The sequence below is a fragment of the Python bivittatus genome, unplaced genomic scaffold (genome assembly GCF_059951505.1).
Source record: "Python bivittatus isolate LINGU-HERP-01145 unplaced genomic scaffold, Pbiv_v1 ctg000610_np1212, whole genome shotgun sequence".
In the NCBI taxonomy this organism is placed as follows: domain Eukaryota; kingdom Metazoa; phylum Chordata; class Lepidosauria; order Squamata; family Pythonidae; genus Python; species Python bivittatus.
The window spans coordinates 47,849,711-47,860,088 of NW_028277088.1; the positions used below are offsets into that span (position 1 = coordinate 47,849,711).

Sequence of the window (10,378 nt, forward strand, 5' to 3'; positions counted from 1 at the left end):
AAATGATTGCCCACCCTTGTTAGTGAAAAAATATTTGATCCATCTTCAACACATAATTTATTTAGCTAAAAAGAAGTTGATTAGACTCTGTTCTGACAAGTCTGGATTTGATCCAGCAGAAATCTGTAAAAATCTAGGTGCTTATTACTTTGCGTTAAATTCAAGGATTACAAAACAGAATTGCCCACGTGCTGTATAATCTCAGTCTTAGAGGCACCTGGCATATATGTTTGGAGGTGTGCTTGTTAGTACCAGGCTACTGACATACTATGTCTGACCCTGTTGATCTCCATCTGTTAACAAAGGTTGAGCAGTACACAAAGTGAGTGCAGACAAGCATTCTTACTCCATCTGTTAGCAGCGCAATTTGTGCATAGATTTTACCTGAGGGGGAAATCCTATTCTTTTGTACTGTGCTAATAGTGTAATAGCAAAAAATAGAAAAGGAAGGCTGTCAATTTGCTTCCATTTATATTGGAGCCTGTTTATGTAGCATTTCATTGCTCCTAGTACATCTTATTGTATTGTATTGAGAGGTCTTTTGAAATAGCACAGAACATCATTCAAGGAGCTGGGGGGACATACAGGCAAGAGTTCCATTCTTAATAACGAACTTAAATTAGTTGAAGCAGACAAATGAAATGGCTGGTTTTAGAAGATGCAGGTAATCTTCCCATATTGTGGGCATAGTGTGACATCATGTGGTGAAACACACATACTTATATTATTGCTGATTTATGAGACTAACATTTAATTAATGGGAATATTGTTCTTAAGAGTGCAAAAGATTATCTGTGTGTTTCCTCCCCTTTATTTAATATTTTTGGTGTCATTTGGGCTTATTTTGAAATATAAATACATCATATTGAAGAACCATGTAAGTGTCCAGTACTATAGCAGTGCTAAATCAATCTGATGTTGAAATAATACAGATAGTCCTCAGTTAATGACTGCCCTGTTTAGTGACTGTTCAAACTTATGACAGCACTGAAAAAGTAACTTTACAACCAGTCCTTGAACTTATAACTGTTGCACTGTCCTCATGGTCATGTGTTGCCATTTGCGAGATTCACAGCTGGCTTCTGACAAGCAGTCAACGGAGAAGCAAAGTCAATGGAGAAGCTGATAGTAAGGCACAAGTTGCAGTCATGTGATGTCATGCTTAATGACCGTGGGTGATTCGCTTAACAACAGCACCAGAACTGATGTCGTAAGTCTATTGCAGTCATATGATGTTTTGCTTAATAACCACATCACTTAGCAATGGAGTTGCCAGTCCCAATTGTGGTCATTAAGTGAGGACTACCTGTAGTCATAATAATATTCTACTGTAATATTTTGGTTGGCTATCTTCAGCTCCTCTTCCCAGTGCCTAATTTTTGGAAAAATGTTGGTTTATCAGCTGGCAGACTAGAGAATGCCAAACTTTCATGTGAGCATGTGCAAATGATGTACAGAGCATTTCTGCCAGGGAAATATAAGTGTCAGCCTCAATGCAGCCTGGACTGGAAAGAGTTAATCCAAGGAACGTGAGTTATGGTTAACAGTATTTATTAGAAGAAAGATAAAAATTATAAGATTTCCAGCAAGTAGCTTACTTTTAAATGAGACACTTATAGATAGTCACGTTAGGGTAGCAAAACTCTTGTTCATTTTGTCCCCCTTTTTTTTGCTAAGGGCTGAACTCCCCCCTGTTTGTGAAGGAAGAGCAGTCTTCATCTGTTTGTGCTTTTGATAAGTGTCAGCCCTATCAACATAAGAAGTAACCGTCACAGTAAGCAAGAATACAAGCCAATGATTCCACGCCCAACATATTTTAAATCTTTCCTTGCTGCTTGGTGATCTATTTCCTATCTACTACTTTATTCAATTCCCGCAAAACAAAGTTGTGGGGGTTTGATCTTGGGACTTAAAAGGGCAGCAGCCAGTAGAAGGTGAGTATTTGTTCTATTTCAAAGTTGTTGAATACTGCAAGAGAACTTTAGTTTTTCCAGACATTTAACCTTGATATTAGAGGATCCCAAATACTTGGTCATCTCTGTTGCAGCTCTCCCAATCTATTCTTCACCAAGCCCAAATTTCAGTAAAATGGCAAACATCATTGTGCTGTCCTGAAGAAAATAACCAATGAATTGTAGGAGAGCCAGCCTTTCATAGGTTCAAGCCAACTTTAAACACTTCCTTAAAAATTGGTAGGTATGTGTATGAACATGATAAAGAAACCAGCAGCTTATACAGGAAATTCAAGAATATGTAATAGATACAATAGATTGTATTGTCAAAATGTCCAGTCATATTGACCACTAGGGCATCATTGCTGACTCCACTAAACTGATTTATTCATGTAGATTAATAGCATGACAGAGAACAAAGTATAACATTACATGACAAGTAGTTCCTATGAAAATATCAGCCCAAATTTGGCTATTTCTGAAAAAAGGGAAATACCATGTTGAGGATCATAAGGATGGTAAATCATAATGGCTTTATGGAAATCTTTTCATTGTCTCTCAAAAGTAATCTATAGAGTTGGAGAAAAAGAAAAATACCTCCTGCAGATAAAAATATCATGTTGAAAAAGTCTTATTCTCACTTCTTATAATATTTCTGTAGGCTCTTTTTTTCAGAACACTTAAAATAACAGGTGTGATCTCTCTGAAAAAAACACCAAAGAGTACTGCTCAAAAAGAACAGACATATAAAGAACAACCAGAAGGAAAAAAAAAAAGTATTCCTATTATAAACATACTGACTCTGTTTGCAGTAAAACGAATCTAAATGAGGCCAAAACATTTTGTATATGCCTATAAAGAAGGTCAAACAAAATAACCGTGGGACTGGAGTGATCCCCCTACAAAGAAAGTTTACAGTATTTAGCCTGGAAAACAAAGAGTAAAAGGAGGTACAATAGAGATGTATTAAGTATTATTCAGATTGTGAATAAAATAGGAGGGAGAAATTTCTCTTTATTCTCATTATAGTAGGACCTGCAGGCATCCAGTGAAGTTAATGGTGGGAAATGCAAGACAGACAGAAGGGAGAATGTTTTCATGAAGCTCATTATCAAATTTTGGCATTTGTGACCCACAGACTATAATGATGGCCATCAACCTGAATGGCTTTAAAAGAGGATTATGGAAAAATAGAATAAAGCTATCATAAAGTCCAGAGTATACATAACCTCCAGTACTGGAGGCAATATACCACACAATTAGGAATGGGCAAAATGAACATTTCAATTACTCTGTTTGTTCTTCCACTTGCAATTTCAATTTGTCTCATTCTCACATTATTTATTTATTTTTATTGATTGATCATATTTATATAGCCGTCCCTCTCACACAAAGTGACTCTGGGTGGCATACAACAATTAAAAAGAATAAATACATAAAAACAATTACAAATACAAAAACTATAAAAGCACATAAAATAGGAGGGGATAACATTAAAAAGGGAGCCATTGCAAAATCTCCCCCATCTCCTGGGAGCCCCAGGCCTGATCACATAGCCAGGTCTTGAGGGACTTGTGGAATGTTAAGAGGGATGGAGCTAATCTCACTTCTACAGGAAGAAGATTCCACAAGGTGAGTGCCATGGCAGAGAAGGCCCGCCTCCTGGGACCCGTCAAATGTAATTCTGTGGTAGATGGGACCCACAGCATGCCTTCTCTTCCAGACCTGATGGGATGGGCAGATGTAACTGGGGCGAGGCAGTCCCTCAAGTAACCCGGCCCTATGCCATGAAGTTTGAACATTAGTTTGAATGTTAGAAGTTTGTACTAAAATTTGTATGTATTTTTGTGCACCTTTTTCTAAATGCAATGGAAATAATTATGGGAGGATCAGGCTGACAATGGCTACTATTTTTGAAGATTGTTTATGATCTCTGAAATGAAGAAAAAAGGTTAAACAAAGCATGTGCTGAAAATGGATATCGTCCTCCTATCCACCTTTGAGAGTTTGCTGAATACATCTGGTTGGTCACTGTGGGACACAGAATGTTGGACAAAGTGCATTGCAAATTCAGAGAAATGTGAATTTTGAGAAATAACTAGGTCTTATTCATGTATTGTAACAGTGAGTCATAAAATGCAAAATGAGCTAAGTTTGCTTTCATATGAAAAAGAAAAACAAACCCTTGCTCTGATGTATTCTTCTCAATACAGGAGAACACACAAAAAAGGGGATTACTATTGCACTCACAACCTGTTGTGACTTGTGTAAAACCATCTGGTTGGCTACTGTTGGATCAGATTCTGGGATTAGATCAGCTTGTTATCTGATCTTGTCAAGGTCTCATTTAGCTTGTATTAAAGATGTTCAAAACCTACTGTTCTGAGAACAGGACATTCTGAAGAACTCTATAATTCTGTTTCTCCTCTGAACCACACAGATCCAAATGTTTCCATGGTGGTCTAACATTTTTCTGAAAGTGCATCTTCCAAACTGAAAATGGTGTATGGTGTTCAGAATGATCTTTGGATCCAAGTGGTCCAGAAGGGAAACAAAATGTTCTGGAGGTTAGACATATACTTAGCTCTTACATGTATTTATTTAGATTTTTTTTCAATCTGCCTCTCCGGAAAAATAACTATAAATCAGAGTTAAACAATCTAATAGTTGCCGCTCCATTTCTAATAATACAGTATTAGCAGAACGGGGGAGAGGGGAACCTTTATTCAAACCAATGGTACTGTTTCTAGCTTAGTAATGTTTTATTCACAGCAATCAGAATCCTTTTTACAGTTTATAGAATGCCAGCTATTGTTCCCAAAGTCTGTATGCTCACTGGGAGGCTCACAAGAAGGAGCAGAACTCTCTCCCACTGCTCTTCCCCTGTAAATAGTATTTGGAGGTAAGCTGTAGGCAAACTAGAAATAATATTGAATCTTTTGATATTCTTGCCTCCTATGAATTTAACCAATCTTCTTTTAAAGCTCTTGAAATGTCCAAGTTAGTGGTTACCATTGTGTCTTCTGGTAATGAATTCCATTCACCACTGAAGTGTTTTATGAACAAGTGCTTCCTTTTTGTCTATTCTAAATCTCCTTTAAAACAGCTTCATTGGATTACCTGGTCCTAGTGTTTACAGAGAGATACTTAGAGATACAGGCTTTCTGCCAGAACATGTACCTGTGAGGTGAGTTAGGCTGAGAGAGAGAGTGACTGGCCCATAGTCACCCAGCCAGCTTTCATGCCCAAGGCAGGACTAGAACTCACAGTCTCCTGGTTTCTAGCCTGGTGCCTTAACCACTAGACCAAAGTGGCTCTCTTGTCTTTTCTTAATATACAGTACCTTACTAATCATTTTGGAACTTAAGCATCTGATTCTTTAAGCATCCTTAATGGGCTTGGTCTGCTCATACAAAGACTGACTAAGGGCACCATACCTGGGCAGCAAAAATCTAGACAACTGCTAGAATTCTTTTTATCTCTCTGCTGCCCCTAGGGTCCTCTAGGCTTCGGCTACTCTGATATGTTAGCCCTAATATGGACCCCAGTGAATGAACCAGAGGATTCCAGCCAGAATTATCTCAATATTTTGTCTATGAGGTCTGTCTCTCAAAGACAGCACAAGAAAATAGTAATTACCCAGCTGTAGATCAGCTGTCAAATGACTGAATCGGTTTTGTTTCAGGCCAGTTTCCAAAGCAAGGAGCAACACTATATATGGTTTTCCCAATCAGCCCTTTATATGTGTATTTATTTTTAGCTAAGCACTGAATTTAAGTTCTATTTTTACGCTGAGTCTGCTTTGAATTCCTGCACTCCATCCTGTCCTGCCAAAGTTATTTTGTAGATCAGAGTGATCTTGAGAGTAAAATGTTGGATGAAGTTCAGAGAAATTTGAAGTCTCCTTTCAAACTTTAAGTTCATGAAAAGTTTAAGGATGATCATCATCTTTCTGTTGGGCCTATTTTACAGGGTTGTTGTAAGGATAAAAATGGGTGGAGAAAGAGAACCATATGCAGTTCCCCAGGCAGTTTAGAGAAAAGATGGGGGTTTCGGTGATTCTTAATAATACCAGCATAAGCCATTCTCTAGTGTGGCCATTTCTAAAGCTGTTTAAATTGTACCTTGGGTGTAAAAAGCGCTTACCTCATGACTCAGGGGCTGTTTTTGAGATCTTCTGCAAGGCATATTGAAATACTCATTTGCTAATGAAGTCTTAGGTTTGAGGAATAAGATTCTGTCACATGAAAGAGCTGGCTGGTGAATTATTTCTCTGCTTTGCACGCTGCCGTTATGCTGTAAACAAAAATAAAATTGCATTTGTAGAAGCTGTCATCATCAACAAACCCAACAATGAGGATAACAAAAGCAACAGTAAAAATATTAAATTAGGAAAAAGAAAATAGCATGCATTTGAGGCTAAATATAATAAGTGTTGTAACAATATCACAATAATTTCAAAGTATGAGAAAACTAAATATTTCATAATGAATGCAGCATATCGCCTTTAAACAGGGCTAACATATGGGCCTCTAATGTGAATGTGAATGTAAATGAGGCACTTTTGATTGCCTTGAAATAAAGTCAGCAAAACTGGAGCTCCAAAAAGGAAATTGTGCAGATTTAACCACCTGAGTGCCACAAACCAAAATAATGTTCCTGCTGCATTTTCTCATGAAACGTGAGTCATAAACAATAGCAGGAGCCAATTCTTTTCAGAACCTTATTCTAGATTATACAAAGTCAAACTTCGTCTGTCCTCTGGAAATAACCTTTTTCTCAACTATACTTGCATGGCTGGGTTGTAGCATGGAGCTTTAGTGCTACCAAGTTACATCTGCTTGTCCATTTTGCTGTCATTTAAAGGAGGCCAGGAAGGGCACAGATTGCCAATGTGTGTCCTGTACTTCAGACTTTACAGCCACATTGGTATTCTATTCACTGTTAACTCCTCTAACAGGAGAATAATTTGCAGATTTAGTGCCTGACCCTTTTTCTAGCTAGTGCATAATGACCTTCTATGAGTACTGGCTGGACAATGCAGATATTAAAAGCTAGTATATCAAATCTACTAGTACTGCTTCACTGATGCTGGATGGAAGGGACACGTCCATTCTATGGAGGCATTTTATGGCACGGATGTGAATAAAAATCCGTGCCCACCCCCCAGAAAAAAAACTTTATCAAATGATCTGGGCTGTCCTAGCTCATGGTCCATTGTCCCTAGCTATTGCAAATCTATGGACAGGTTGGGGATATAATGATATAGAACTTTCTAGGGATCTTAGTCATGCTAGCTAAACAAAAGGTATTTCCACATAGGATTTTTGCACCTCTCTTGGTTTGGGGGCATATCCTGAGAGTTTGACCCTGTAGTCTTCATTAGGAAGCCTGAGTCATCAACTTCTGGCTCAGGTGAGGCTCAGGAGGAATCAAGGGAGAAAATAAGGTTTGAGGTTGTAATGCTGTATCTTTGGGCTCGGAAATTTCCTATGACTGGGCCTCCCTCATGTAACTGGTTAATCCCTGTGGTGCCCCATTATCTTCATACTCATCTTAAATTGAGCAAAGGGGTAACTCTGCTTCCCATTAACACACTGAAAAGTCTTGTTCTGAAATAGCTTCGTGATAAGGGGGAAAATGCACAAAGTAAGAAAAAAATGGGACAGAGATCTGATTTTTGCATTCTCCGATTGGTCACCTGGAGGAAACATTGATCCAGAGTTCTCTGCCTTGAAAACCACTGTGGTAAGCTTAATTATGAGCCATTTTCAGAAAAAGGGGGAGGAAAAGGTAGAAGAAGAGGTTGTTGATTTTGGTCAAAGATCAAACTATAAGAAAGCAATCATATAAAGGAGAAGGCAAAGGAGAAAAGGTTGTCTATTGTTTTGGATTCAAAGGCCAAAACTATAAAACCAAAATAAGAAATAAATAGGATAAGAGACAAATAGTTAATAAAATGAATAATGAACAGTGTCTGCTCAGGAAAAAAAAATCAAATGAATAAACTCTTCCAGTGTTAAATCCAGAGCCTTCTTCCAGCAATTATAATTGCACAACATTTGGCGACCCTCCTAGATGCTACAGGAGACCAATCTGCTAGCAAGGAAAAAGAATTTGCCTCTTTTCATGACCTAAACAATGAATTAACAAGGTTTGTATGAATTCAAAATGCCAGGTTTGATACAGAGGGCAGCCCAGCAGGAAGTGCAACAGTGTCTCAATCACCTTGACCCAATAGGACACAAGTGATTATGGGATGGACTATTATAAAATCTTCCTTCCATAACCAGGGATGGCAAAATCCTAAATCCAGCCAGTGATAACTCTTTGATGTGCAAGACGGAGAGAATGTTACTATAGTACTTTGATAAAGTAAAAGGACTACCCTAGAAACCTCCATTATAATACTGAAGAGCTTTATTCTTACCACTCAATAGAACTAGGTCATGGATTTGCTGCTTTATCTTTAAAGTAGCTCTCTTAAACCCCAGTGTCATCAAGAACTAGAGTGAGAAAAGGTGATAATTTAAGTGCATAGTTAAGACTTTCTTCCAAGAAGAATAAACTTATGGGAAAGCATTTGGAGAGCAAAAATGGTGTCTGTGTGAAAATGCCTGGAATTTTTGGGTGGGTGGGTTGGGGATACAGATTCATTCTATATACAATGTTTTTTGGTGAAGACACAAAAGGAATAGATATATAATTGATTGATTGATTGATTGATTGATTGATTGATTGATTGAAAGGTGAGAGAGGGAGAGATGATAGATTTTTTTGAACTGCATTTGCCCAGAAGCATTTCTCATAAATTCTCTAAGATTAGGAATAATGATCTAACCTCTTCAGTATGCTCAAAAGGTGAATTTATCAAAGAAGGAAGCCTGCATTATTAACATTCACTGCAGTTTAGAATAAAATAGATTAAACATGGTATGAGCATCACAGCATTGACAAGGAAACGTGGATCAGTAGATAGTGCAGCCACATTCCAGTCAACCCCTTTGAAAGCAGACTTATGAATAATTTTGCCTTGAAGCTATGACTTCCCTGGAGAAAAGCAGTATGTTATGTATTTGGTGAGAAGAAAGCTATTGTTCACCAGTTTGCTGACTGCAGGCATTTTTAGATCTGTGGTAAGGATATCAGAAGCCACTGATACTACAAATTCTCAAGATAATTTGAACTACAACTTCAGAAACTCTGAGCCCTGGCAATGATAGTTGACACTTATATGAGTTATTTTATTCATATGAGTTACGAATGATAGTTGACACTTATATGAGTTACAGTTCAAACATCTGGAGGGCCCAGGTTGCATATGCCATGGTCTCAGTTGGTCTCCATAGGAACTGTGCATGCTATTAAGTTAAAAGAAAAGAAGCCACATTCTTTTACGTGTTTAACAAGTTTGGCAAACTTTTGAACTAACTTTCGCCAAATTAAAAATATAGAGATAATGGCTGACTCCCTCTGGTTCATCCCTCCTTAATTTAAATGTCAGACACCATGTCGAATGTATCTGGCTGTTTTTGTTGGTGACTACATACCGTCTTCTTTGTAATTAATTTACTCCTGCTCCCTCTGGCATGGCTGCTACAATTAGAAATCTGTCCAGGCGGTAAAATTATGCACTCATAAGGAAGGCCTAACCTGCATTCCCTGGAGAAGGAGGAAGCAGAAAGGAGAATTATGGGTGTATTCTCATGATTCTTTGTGCCAGAAAGTCATCCTTGCATGATCTAGCTCTATGTATGGTATTTCATTTTTATTCCTAAAAATGACCTGGGCCACTTTTAATAATAATGGCCAACTGGAAGCAAGAGTTTGATGCACCCAGGTCCTATTGAAATTAACAATGCATTATCTGCAATCCGCTATGTACTTATCTTTGTGGCCTCAAGATCAAGATTCAAGATCAAGTGGGAACCACTTGATAGAATTGGCTGCTAAGTCAAAAAAGAAAGCCAGTTGGTCCAGTGGTTAAGGCACTGAAGAAACCTCAGAAACCTCCATTATAATACTGAAGAGCTTTATTCTTACCACTCAATAGAACTAGGTCATGGATTTGCTGCTTTATTTTTAAAGTAGCTCTCTTAAACCCCAGTGTCATCAAGAACTAGAGTGAGAAATGGTGATAATTTAAGTGCATAGTTAAGACTTTCTTTCAAGAAGGATAAACTTATGGGAGAGTATTTGGAGAGCAAAAATGGTGTCTGGGTGAAAATGCCTGGAATTTTTGGGTGGGTGGGTTGGGGATCCCAGGGGATGGGGATCCCATCTGTAATGAGCCGGGAGATCATAAATTGTAGTCCTTAAAGATAGAACCTAGCTAGATGACTCTAGGCCAGTCACTTTCTCATAGCCCCAGAAAGAAGGTACTGGCAAAGCCACCTCCTAAAATATTGCCAAGAAAACTGCAGGGA

General features: G+C 38.1%; 1 long non-coding RNA gene across 1 annotated transcript in view; it reads right to left on the reverse strand.

Moving 5' to 3' along the window:
* The window catches only part of LOC148214619 (uncharacterized), a 31,126-nt gene extending 21,512 nt beyond the window's left edge, over positions 1–9,614 (reverse strand). The window contains exons 1-2 of the long non-coding RNA XR_015797792.1: positions 9,503–9,614; positions 6,099–6,248 (exon numbers count right to left, since the gene is read on the reverse strand). This is a non-coding gene — a long non-coding RNA (uncharacterized LOC148214619). The remainder of the gene's footprint in view (positions 1–6,098; positions 6,249–9,502) is intronic.
* Between the last annotated feature and the right edge of the window lie 764 nt (positions 9,615–10,378).